Consider the following 13743-nt stretch of genomic DNA (forward strand, 5'->3'; position numbering starts at 1 on the left):
ACATACATATACAAGCCGCCCTGGACTATAAGCCGCAGGTCATAGTGATAGATTTAGAAGGTCCCCTAGATGGCTGTTAGTTGTAAAGATCCATAGATTAGCCACACCGTTTAGGCCGCAGGGTTCAAAGCATGGGAAAAAAGTAGAGGCTTATAGTCTGGAAATTATACGGTAAATCTTTTTTAACATCATAATTAGAAATACAATTATAGCAATGCAGGCAGGCAGTTGGAAGTGGTAGTGGAAAAGGAGGAAACGAGGAAAATAACCCCCCAAAATGTGGGGGGGCTAAGGAGAGGGTTAGGATGAATTCAAAAGAAATTGCTTCTTTATACACAACAAATTAATTGCAGTGTAAATTAGTTGAGCTTGACTCTTATCACCAAACGCCACGGTTAATGTTACAACTAAATATTTCTCTCAAGAAAGTTTTTGAAAACATTTGATGCGAGAAATAAACGATGCAGTAACAAAAATGTATTTGAGAAACACTTTGTCCGAGGTGACTGTGTTGCACTGGGTGCACGGCCAGTGCAAGACTTGGAATACTCTCATTACTATATAAGGAAGGAAATATTTTGTTTTATTGTTACTTTAGGGTCAATTTATTACCCCATTCTGACCTGAGATCAGATTCTAGAAATGTCTATTACATCCTGACAGTTTCATTATGAATCCATTCTGACCTGAGATCAGATTCTAAAAGTGTCTTAGATTTTTCAAAAATAGCAGACCTACAAGCTCGTATCGCGCCACTCGGTGGCGCGATATGAGCTTGTAGATCTGCTATTTTTCAATAGCTAAAGCATGACATGATGCCAACACCAAAATGGGTGCCCGGTCAGAATGGGATTGTGCATAGACTGTAAGAGTCCCATATTATGACATAACGATATGCCAGCAGACGTCACTGTTTGCCTGTTTTCATTGCAGCTCAAAAAGCTTCAGGACACACAGAAAATCCAGTGAACCTTTAATTTATTGAGTAAGCGGCATCCAATTCATTATTACTCACATTTGATGTTGGCACTACAAACACAATCTCCTTCAGTATTGTATTTCCAGCTCTGGCCTTGTCAATCCGTTGTCCACCAACCAACATCACCCTCACATGTGATAGACAATAACGATTTCCTGACAGACAGAAACTAAACATTAATTCAATTAACACAATGTTACTATTTCAAGCCTGGATTCAGATAAGTATTTCCTACAGCTTTAAGTCCAACAATCTAAACTAACCCTATAAATATGTCAATCTGTTGTTCAGTAGATCACACTTAAAAGTGTAGGCCTACAGCAGCTTTCATGCATTTAACATTTACAAGTGTTACAACATTGAGAATATACGACTAATTCATATACAATTTTGGTGGTAGTGGCTCTTGTTTGGTAATCAGAAGATATCGGCTTTAAATTGTTTAATCCAACGATCAGCTGTGCTTAATACGCAAAACCCGCTATTTCTTTAATGCGTTTAATTTGATTAATGAAAATAATTCAAAAGATATAGCGGATTTGTCGCGGACCTGGTGACGAGGCCGTCGCGTTATGATGACGAAACCGGAAATCAAACTTCTGGTCTGGTCTACAGGGCTTCGGGGGGAATGAGCTCAATGCAAGTGAATGGGGGGGTGGTTGGACTGCAACACGCTGTGGAGGCATTGTCATGGCGGCTGTTATTTCTCATAAACAACAAACCATTGGACTATATTTCGCCGGATCTTCGACCAAAGCGGCAAATACTTCGGCGTATGCTCCAAAGGTAATAAGAAAATCTAGGCAGCGTAGAATATTGGATTAAATAGCAGGGAACGTGGGTTATGCAGTAGTCCTGTTAACACAAGTCGATTCAAATTAGGAGAAGTCGAAAGTCAAAAAGAAACAAAAAAAACAAACATTTTCATTTGTTTTGCCCATATTATTTTTGCTCTATGTGTGCCTGTGTGTACAGAATTCAAACTGTAGGATTGGTTATTGTCACGGACATAAGTCATTCTTTCCCTTTGCAGCTGTGTTCTCCTTTGATGTGCGCTCTCAGCGTGTCCCACTAATTGACTGGCTGAAGTTGAACTGCGTTGTGTCAAAGAAGTACAGAAGCGCGCAAACTTTCTCCCCAAACTTTCTTCCCCCCACCCACGCTGACAGTGACTATATAGCTTTACGTGCGGGACACCTTGTGGAGAGGGGTAGGGCTGTCATACTGAGACAACATGTAGTCCAGGAAGGAAGAGAGACCAATGCCTGGCATTTTGAAATACTAAAATATCTAAAACCACATTATGATATTACACACATACAACCCCCCAGCAAAGTGTTCTAAATCTTCTAAACGTTGTTAAAATAATGTTGTTTTTTAGGGGTGAAGTGGCCCTTTAACTCTGCATATTGTGAGTGGGCGTCACTGTAGGCTACTGTTCCCCAATACATGACCTTTGGTGACATCAGAGTTAAATCAAAACAAACTAATAGCCGTTTTGTTTTTTATATATATTTTTTATCCCACGATTTTGTAACCCATTTTTCACCCCTGTGTCAATCATCTAATATGATCCTGGGCTCTACACACCCTCCGCCAACCTGGGGAGAGCAAACTTAACTCATGCTTCCTTCATGCTTTAGTGTCCAAGTTGCTCCTTTACCTGACAGGGGGGAGTTTCCCTGGTTGGACGTAGCGTATGGAAGGAACACGTTATTCCAACCAGTTCCTTTCCCCTCCATCAGGCGCCCCGGCTGGCCAGGGGGAGGCAGTTTAGAGACCAGGATTACTGCATGTTTTTGTGAGGGTACCTACCCTAGGGGACACGGGGAGAACATGCAAACTCCACACAGAAAGGCCCTTTCGCCAACCCCGCCTTCGGGTATGGGCACTGATGACGCGGAGGAGGAAACACGCCGCCAGCACCCACAGCGCCCCGAGCGGGAATCGAACCCAGGACCTTCTAGCTGTGAGGCGACAGCACTACCAACTGTGCCACCGTGCCCACGCTCTAATAGCTGTTTGATGAGGTTTATCTGCTTTTTAAACAAAGCAATACTTCCTCAGCAAAGGTGACATTGTGACTGTACTACATACTACATACAGTATATATACTATACTACATGTATATTGTCACTATAGGAGGTCATGGAGTTACTGTAGCTGCTTTAGCAGACAGTTTGAGGGCCAAGTGGAGTTAGCTGGTTTTGTCAGAAGCATTTTTTTCCTATTTACTTTTAATTGAATTTTAATCAAACATACATGTAAACGACGAAACGACTGACAATTGACAATACATACAACCGAAAACAAGACAAGACAATATACTGTACGTACAATACACACAAGGGGATATCTGCCTCCCTTTCTCTATTGATGTTACTACAGGTTAAACAGGTCTAACTGAATTTATACAAAATCAGGTCTTATGTTAGAGACATGATCAGTCAGAAGCAATTTTTAATACATTTCATTAGTTGGAAATAAAGACAGAAAGCCCTCTGCCATTTATGTTATCTCTGTTGGCTTACATAACTGTGAAACCATCTAGTTGTTGGACCAGACAAGAGACAAACAGCATAATCCTCCAAAATCAAAACACACTGGACTCCAGATAATTCACGTTGACTTACCCCACGGGAATCTTGGGAGATACGAAGACATGTTCCGGTTAGGAAGGGCTTTTCCTGCAATGTTAGCAGTTGTTGAGATTAATATAAGGTTTTTACTAGACATCAACCTCAATTTTCCTTTTTGTATCATGTGGATAACAACAACAACAACTAAGGGACCAGTCGGAATTTAGAAAAGGGGGCCCTGGAGGAAAATAGGGGAGGGCCATGTCTTTTTTAATTTTAGTCAGAGGGAGGGTGAGCTAATTTTACTTTACTTGTGCCTATCCAGACAGTAGGCGTGTGCAGAATTTGGCCAATCAGTGACGCTTGCACGAAACGACCGGAACACACTCGTCTAGAGATGAGCAACTAGTCAGAGAACAACAACAAACAAGTACCTCCTTTATAGCTCTATGGTTAGGACAAATGTCCGTAGTAAAAGTAAAAGTGTTGTGATCGCTGCCGTCGTTCGGGTAGCGTCGGTCACGAGCAGCGCTATTTTTGAGTGAGCTGCGCTACACTTGCCCATGACAGCTAGACACTGTTTCCACACCTAAGCGCAAAACGGACCACAGCCGCGGACAGAAGAAGCTGTGCTCAGGTTTTTGCGCAGGGTTTTAGACAGCTGGTGGATGGAAATTAAGCTCCACCTCCGCAGACGACTGACGGGGAGGAGAGCGTTTCCGGGAATCTGGTGGCCAGACACGTAACTAGATGGCCCCCACGCAGGTTGGTCAGCGCAGGCCCCGACAGCAGATCAGATGGTCCTAAAAATCCCCTTCACTCAGCTTAAATTAATCCCCCAACATTGTCGCCAACCCAGCCAGTTGGCAAATTTCATATTTATGTCCTATGATCTAATCATTCATTCATAAAGTTGTGGTAATGAGCTTAACCCCACGTTTTGAAATGACAAGAAGAATGATATTTGAATTTAAATATGTTGTATTTATTTACATGTATGTAATTATACTTTAAACTGTTACTATCAATATTAAGGCAGAGAAGCCCACCAGGCTATAAGTACCAACTCATGGTGATATACTCTGTTCATACCATGCTCATAATGCATACAGCTGAACATATACCATTTCTCATATTCATATACTGTATGTGCTCTGTGACCACATCCTCTGCTCTAGAAGTTCCCACAACTTTCCCACAAAAAAGTATAACTGCTTTATGTAATGCTACTTGTGTAGATAGGAATGCTTGTGTAATCATTTTGTGCAGGCTACATCCTTGATGTGGCACTTGGAGGATATTTATTTTATAAAAAGTTTAAAAATAAGCTTTGATCTGGATATCCTTTTCCAACAAGCACTATTTAATTGTCTCTTCTTTAGATATGGATTTAATCAATGTATTGTGTAATGATGCATTTGAAACCTGTGAAACAAGTTTTGTTATTTAGACATGAAAGTTTTTCAACCCAAACTGTGAAAACAACATATAGTTGTCCAAAACAGACACGCAAACGCTTTAAACATTGTTTATACGTTTTGAAAATGGCAGATCTACAGTACATCTCACAATGAATCACACTATAACTATAACACTCAGCCACAGAAGTATAGTAGCTGCATAGACTCTCTCTAGGTTGTCCTCAGATGAGCCATGCATAGTCATTGTTACCACACCATCTTGTTACTGTTAGACATGTGTGTGTGTGTGTGTGTGTGTGTGTGTGTGTGTGTGTGTGTGTGTGTGTGTGTGTGAGAGAGAGTCCGTGCGCGCTGTATGTGCGACTTGTGCGTGCGTGCATGTGTGTACGCAAGCCTGTATGAATGTTTTAATTGGAGGCCAAGGAAGCCGTGGGACATTACATGTATGAGGAATTTGCAATTGCAATCTACGGCCACATTAGTGTGTAACCATGAAATACACAACACAAAAAAAGGCATCTATATAACACTCTTACCTTTACCATCCCCGTGAAACAACTGAGAAGCTGATATATATTATTTTGTCTTCACACACTGCTTTCAAAACAAGGCTACATTTGTATTTAATTGAATCAAGACATTTTAAATGATTTCATCATCATCCTCTCATATAGTATAATGTACATAACGTGTCATAACAGTTCTATTGTACAATGTAACACCATCAATCATGTTTGATTTTCTGGTACAGTCCTTACCTTTCAATGAGTTCTGTCTGTCCACGGACCTTTTCAGTAGATTGAGATCTAGTCTATTGTAGATGGACTGTAGTCACACAGCAACAATTAGAAGTTTCTATTTCATGTTCAGAAAAAGTGAGAGAGAGAGAGAGAGAGAGAGACCGACCCTCTCTCAGCACTACTGATGTTGCAACAATTCTACAGAAGAGGACAACAGCGTGGGGACACGGTAGTGGCACAGTTGGTAGTGCTGTCGCCTCACAGCTAGAAGGTCCTGGGTTCGATTCCCGCTCGGGACGCTGTGGGTGCTGGCGGCGTGTTTCCTCCTCCGCGTCATCAGTGCCCATACCCGAGGCGGGGTTGGCGAAAGGGCCTTTCTGTGTGGAGTTTGCATGTTCTCCCCGTGTTCCCTAGGGTAGGTACCCTCACAAAAAACATGCAGTAATCCTGGTCACTAAACTGCCTCCCCCTGGCCAGCCGGGGCGCCTGATGGAGGGGAAAGGAACTGGTTGGAATAACGTGTTCCTTCCACGCGCTACGTCCAACCAGGGAAACTCCCCCCTGTCAGGTGTAAAGGAGCTGCAGCGGCGGGACCTCGGAGGCGAGCTGCAGCGGCGGGGCCTTGGAGGCGAGCTGCAGCGGCAGGGCCTCGGAGGCGAGCTGCAGCGGCGGGGCCTCGGAGGCGAGCTGCAGCGGCGGGGCCTCGGAGGCGAGCTGCAGCGGCGGGGCCTCGGAGGCGAGCTGCAGCGGCAGGGCCTCAGGCAGAGGAGACAGAGCCGCAGACGGGAGAGCTGGGGCTGCAGACGGAACTGCAGGTCGAGGGGCTGGGGCTGCAGGCGGGGCTGCAGGTCTAGTAGCTGGGGCTGCAGACGGGGCTGCAGGTCTAGGAGCTGGGGCTGCAGACGGGGCTGCAGGTCTAGGAGCTGGGGCTGCAGACGGGGCTGCAGGTCTAGGAGCTGGGGCTGCAGACGGGGCTGCAGGTCTAGGAGCTGGGGCTGCAGACGGGGCTGCAGGTCGAGGAGCCGGGGCTGCAGGTCGAGGAGCTGGGGCTGCAGACGGGGTGCTTTGGAGGCCACTGGGAGGATGTTGAGAGCCATGGCGACCACGCCTTCTCCTGGCAGGCCCACGGTTCCCCACACAAAGGGCCAAGCGTGACCCCTCATATGGGTCCTGGATGGTAGTCGGCTCAGGATAGACAGGTATTTTTACCTTGCTACAAAAGTAGGCCAGCAGGCTCATAGGCTGGTTTTCCAATGGTGCAGGAGTGGGGCTGGTAGATGCAGGAGGACGAAGAAGTTGGCCTGGCCACTTGGGAAAAGGGTCAGTTCGTACTGTCAGGGTGTGGTCACGGAGGTAGGACTCAAATGCAGAACGACCAGGCCAGGCAGAGAAGTGAATGTTCAAGAGGTTTATTTCTCAAAAAACCCACGTGGAAACATCACAAGGAACAATATACATGGAACAACTGACCACAACATATACGACGACGAACTGACAAGGAGCTGAAAACACTGGGGCATATATATAGACAAGACTAACTACACACAGGTGAACTGAAGCACACAATCAACAATGGGATAGGCTAACAGACAACAGAACACAGGTGGTTAGGGTTACACTAATACAGGGGGGTGAGACAAGGCAGGAGACAGAAAACAAGGCAGACAGGAAATCACAGAACACTATTACAAAATAAGGTACAGAACACAAATATAAGTAATAAGACCCAAAACACAGACAAAGTCCAAGGGCAGAGGAGCGTACCGTGACACTTGGACACTCAGGCATGAAGGAAGCATGAGTTCAAGTCCGTTGCTCTCCCCATGTCCCTCATATATGGGGACTAGGTTGGCGGAGGATCACATTAGATAATTGACACAGGGGTGAAAAATGGGTTACAAAATCGTGGGATAAAGATTTAAGAAAAGAAAAGAGAAGAGGACAACAGGACAATTGTCATTGAAATAGGGCTGACCTTGATTAGTCGAATAGTCGACTAATCGATCGGAACGGGTCTCAGTCGACTGATCACCTCTCAGTCGATGTTCACCAAAAAATAAAATATTCTTGTATTATTCCACTAGGTCTGTGGGGGACATAAACACATTTGAACATGCTTTCTGACTGTTTTTAATCAATCTCCAATGTGCATGTGGAGTGTGTCTGCCTGTGTGGCAATGTGCCACTGCCTGTGACTTGAATCGCACAGTGCGCTGGCCTGATAGACTCCAGAATCTCAATCTCACCTGCTGTGCTCAATCTGGCTAATGACAAGCCTCTCAGTCGATGTTCACAAAATATATATATATATATATTATTATTTTTTTGTATTTTTTGGGGGGGTGGGTTTGCTCAGTCGACTATCAGTCGACTAACAGCAAATGTATAACAGCATATTAATTTCGACTATACAAATCCTTAGTCGGGGACAGCTCTACATTGAAATAAGATGGAGGCCTTTTATGCTAGCATCAGAAAGCGTTAACACAATTATGAAAACAGTTCATGAAGCTATAGAGACACCTCTAGTGTCCTAATCGGTGTGCCGTCTTTATTGACATTGTCAACAAATGTCCTACCGAGTCCTACCCGACAAGTTGCACTGTATATTATCATACTCTCTACAGAATGGTTACATCATCATTTTAGTCTTTAGAAAAAGTCCTGGATTTTAGCTTTTAAATAAATTTTCATGGTATTTTTTTAACTTCATGCTAAATGTCCAGAGAAGGAACAATTCGTTGGTACAAATACCTATGTAACAAACAAGCAATTCAGCAACACTTTATTTTTATGATTGATGATTACAGTCATGATGAGAAGAAGTGCATTGTCGAGGACCCAAATGGGTGCATGCCCAGCGCGAAGTCCGTCACATCGGCGGTTCTGGACAACCGGCGATCTGACCAACATCACGACGTCATATCTCCTTATAGGCAAATATGGATTTTAGACTGTCCAGAAAACCAAACCGGATGATATGCCCATACTGTACATGGGTAAGGGGCATGAAGGGGACAAGAACACACATAGTATTCATCTATGGCACAAACACGAGTACAATGGAAACACTTACAATGGGTACATGCATATTGCATTAATTTGTGCATGGATTCCTGTTACATTCCACTTTTTTTTTTTTTTTTTTTTGTCTGGGTTTTTGTCCTCCCAGTAGGGCCGGATTTAGCCAGCCCCACTAAGGTGGGCAGACAGAATTTTACGGGGGGGCGACTCCGGCCGCGGGAGATTTTTTTTTTCCGTGTGTCAAACCCCGAAATGCATAGAAATGCATCATCATATCAGTTCATCTATATCTTCTCGTTCTTTGACCAACAGTATGCTAACCCAATTGCCCTTCCTGACACTACCCTCTGCATTTACCCGGGCTTGGGACCGGCACAAATAGGACACTGGCTTCAGTGGCTTGTGCCCTGTTGAGGCTGCATTTATCTTTTTTTTTTTAATCTATCAATCAATCATAACAGGTTATCTATCTATCAATCATCATATCTGGCTTTTGCACTGTTGAGGCTGCATTTATCTTTTTTTTTTCTTTTTTTTTTATCTGTCAATCAATCATATCAGGTTATCTATCTATCATATCAGGTGAGGTTATCTATCTATTTATCAATCATCATATCCCATGGCTTGTGCCCTGTTGAGGCTGCATTTCTTTCTTTTTTATCTCTCTCTATCTATCTCTATAACATGAGTCTTCTGTTTGTCTTGGCAAAAATGGTAACAAATTCATCCATGTCTAATGTATTTGTTATAGATTTCTCATGCCAAGATGACCAAGTTATTTTTTCTTTCGTGCAACGTCAGGGGGTTAGGACACGCACCAGTGTGGAGAAGGAACTCTCACATAAGCTGAAGAAACACCAATTACAAGGGCTGTCACATACAACTTGTGCAACACAGGAAATGCTTTCTCGTATGTCTTCATGTGATGATGTGTTTAGTCACAGTGGCCAGGTCTGTTTCGTTTGGACAACATTGGCTTTGCAACAATGAGTTCGCTTTTCAGTGTCGCATAGTCTGTTCCTGTTCCAGTTCCAGTAAGTGCATGCAAAGGCTCCAACAAGGTGGAGTCTAGAAATCTCTCGGAATAGGGTACAAGGCTTGATATGGCTGTCATTAGGTCTAAATTCTTCTGTTTTCCATTTCTGAAATGGCCCTGTCGAGGATGCTGAGCAAGGATCTTTTGAGAGACTGAGAGGGGGTGATGGTGGGGTTATCAGTATCTGTATGACCCACAGTAGAGACTGAGAGGGGGTGATGGTGGGGTTATCAGTATCTGTATGACCCACAGTTGACAACACAACACTTTCACCAAGGCGTTTGCTCAATATTCTCCTTATTTTAGGTTGATGTGACACATCCTGATCCTCTGCAGATAACTGTGAAAGCTCAGTCCAGAAATCCTCTTTGCGGATGTCTTTCAAGGACTTGATTGAGTAACAACCAAACCAGCAGAACACAGTCATATCCTAAGCATGAGACTGTAGAATTACATTTGCTGGTATTAAGACACTAAGCACCCGCACTAGAAAAGTGCTCCGTTGCTGCAAATCGCTTGGCGCTCTGGTTTAATGGTCCTAAATGCCCCCGGACGTTCGGGGTGTTAATGACCATGGCAACTCGCTCCAAGCCAAGGCACCATATTTGGGCATGGCTAGAGATGTCATGCTACATCACTATGTTTATAATATTTACAATAGCTCAACGTGACAGTATTTAACTCAGTCAATAGTGACAGTAACACAGTCAGAATTCCCACTAGCCTTCTCTGCCTATGTGTGCTGCATTCATATTGCTATCACGTGCAAACCCCTCCACCAACAGCTACAATGTCCAAGTTGGAACAGATCCTAATTACCGAGCCCCCCTCCATCCTCAGATTTAAAGGTCCCTTTACAAACATAGTCACCACCGATCTTATACTGAAGAACCCCTCTGAACATAGAGTATGTTTCAAAGTCCAGACCACAGCCCCGCGCCAGTACTGCGTGCGACCGAACAGCGGCATCATTGAGGCCGCAGCAGACGTCAAACTCTCTATAACGCTACAGCCGTTAGACAGCATAAACTTAAAAAGCAATAAATTCATGGTGAAGAGCATTGTTGTCCCGCCAGAAGTTTCCGACACAGATTCATCGCTTTGGAAAAATGCAAACCCCGACGATGTCATGGAGACCAAGTTGAGATGTGTCTTTGAGCTGACTTCTGAAAACGACACAGTGAAGCAGGAGAATGACGTGACCAAAGCAGTTCCCGTGATGAACGGTGAGAGTCACGTCGTGGATACGACCAAACAAGCAGTGAGGAACTGCCCTGCCGGTGACACGCCCTCTGCGGCCATGGCGCCAGCCAAACCTTACAGTGATTCCCTGGATGATGACACAGAGGTGAAGAAACTGGCCAAACCTGTCAGTTCCTCACTGGATGACACAGAGGTGAAGAAACTGGCCAAACCTGTCAGTTCCTCACTGGATGACACAGAGGTGAAGAAACTGGCTAAACCTGTCAGTGCCTCACTGGATGTCACAGAGGTGAAGAAATTGGCCAAACCCGTAAGTGCCTCCCTGGATGACACAGAGGTGAAGAAATTGGCCAAACCTGTCAGTGCCTCACTGGATGACACAGAGGTGAAGAAATTGGCCAAACCCGTAAGTGCCTCCCTGGATGACACAGAGGTGAAGAAACTGGCCAAACCCATAAGTGCCTCCTTGGATGACACAGAGGTGAAGAAACTGGCCAAACCCATAAGTGCCTCCTTGGATGACACAGAGGTGAAGAAACTGGCCAAACCTGCCAGTGCCTCACTGGATGACACAGAGGTGAGGAAACTGGCCAAACCTGCCAGTGCCTCACTGGATGACACGGAGATGAGGAAACTGCTGGAGGAGTGCAAGAGGCTGCAGGCTGAGAATAGCAACCTGGCCGAGGAGAATCGGCAACTGAAGGATGATGGCCTCAGAATGAGAGGTGTGGCCCTCTCGGGCCATGTGACCTTAAACCCCACACCGGCCGAGGAGAAATCATGCTCCATCACCCGTCTCGACCGAGAAGCCGGCACGTTCTCGCTGGCCTCATGTATGGCAATCATCGTTGTATCGGCAATCTACATCGGATTATTCATCGGGAAGTTCATGTTGTAAACTGGGAAGACGTGTCACCACCAACCCCAGCTTCAGAATATGAAAACAACGAAACAAAAATAAAACCAGGCCTGGATTGACTTTGCCATAAACGTTAAAGGTCACTTCCAGGCTTCCAATGAATCATGTCTGTAGAATCAACTTTAAATATTACCCCCCTAAGAAAGGGAATAAACTGCCCAACAAAGACACTCAGTTTACATGACATGAGACGGGCCATGTGAGAAGACAGCAATTTTGTCACAACTGCACAAAATAAGTATACTACTGTCAATTAATATCACGAGCTGAAGGAGAAAAAGTCCAGTGGATACTGTCTGTATCCAACAACATGCAATCTACAGTTTGATTGATTGATTCTTTATTGCAGACTCAGGGGAATCCATATCACAGTACAGAACAGCAACACAATAGATAAAAATAATAATAATATAGAAAGAAATATACAATAAAAAGAGTTACACCATATTCAGTTTCTAACATACAGACAAGTTCGCCAATGGTTCCACAGTCTGGAGGAGAACCTGACAGAACTACGTATCGTGTTAGTGATGACATTAATGATGTCATTTACTGACTCAGATACCCTACACATGAATTTATACATAAGATTGCGTAGCACAGCAGAGCAGGTGGGAACCCCAACACTGACAAACATTTGACTTGCACTGGAGCTTCTTGGAGCTCTCAGAAGCAGCCTCATACAGTCATTGTAGGCCACTGTCAATCGTCTGAAACTGGCCTGCTTGTAGCGGCACCACAGGTGGGCGGTGTACAGGGGTGTACAAAAGGATTTAAAAAGTGAGATCTTCACCGGTACTGAGCGCATGCTACATTTTCTACACAGCATGTTTCCTTGCGCATACAACATCCGACGCTGTCTAAATATATCCTTGTCATCAGAGAGGTCATTCGAGATGATGTGGCCCAAATATTTAATCTCACTGCAGACACTAAGGATAGAGCCAGAGAGATAAAAGTCAGGAAAGGTTAAATGTCTGTCTTCCCTGCTACGGACAATCATAATCTTGCTCTTTTTTGCATTATATTTAATGTCAAAGTCAGCACCGTACAGTGAAATAAGACTTCGAGAAATGGTGTCATAACAGACAAGCACATTCCCAATTATCACAGAGGAGGAGGACCCTGCTTATACATCGCTGCCCATAACTCTGACTATGTTGGTTCGCGTGCGGTTATAGGTTAAGTACCAAAGTGCCGTAAGACTAATGACACTCACATTGAGCAAAACATTTAAATACAAATACAACCACCCCACGCACCAGTCAAGAGTAGTGTGGATATCCACACCACCGATGGTTTCAAACCACAGTGACAGCCATGAGACTGAACTTCCTTAGACAGTGCACATAGATCACCACGTCATGGAGACACACACCTGATGCCTCAAAGCCATTATCAGCCAACTGGAAGGCAAGCATTGGATGTGGCAGCCCTGCTCACATGGATATTGAACAGAAGTCGCTTTCATGCAGCTGCCTATGAGAAAGTGCATATAGCAGGGACGGATCCAGAAAAAAAAATAGATCTACAAACTCACACAAGCAGATAGCACCTTTATCCAAAGCACTTCAAGTTGTGCATTAACACTCACACATCGATGCCAGCGGAAGCCATGCAAGGCTTACCAACCTGCTTTGCAGTATAAGTGAGTTAGGGGTTCATGTCACACTGTAGATCAGTGGCTCTCAAACTTTCTAGCTCAAGACCCAAAAGAGAAAATAGCAGATCTATAAGCTCACCACTGTGAACTGAAATTTCTTCTTGTATTTCTTCATGAAGTTACTGAAAAAAGGTCATTGCATTTTGTTTTTAATTCATGAAATTGTTTTCTTTTTGGGA

The sequence above is a fragment of the Protomyctophum parallelum genome (genome assembly GCF_964188405.1).
Source record: "Protomyctophum parallelum genome assembly, chromosome: 17".
NCBI classification, from domain to species: Eukaryota; Metazoa; Chordata; class Actinopteri; order Myctophiformes; family Myctophidae; genus Protomyctophum; species Protomyctophum parallelum.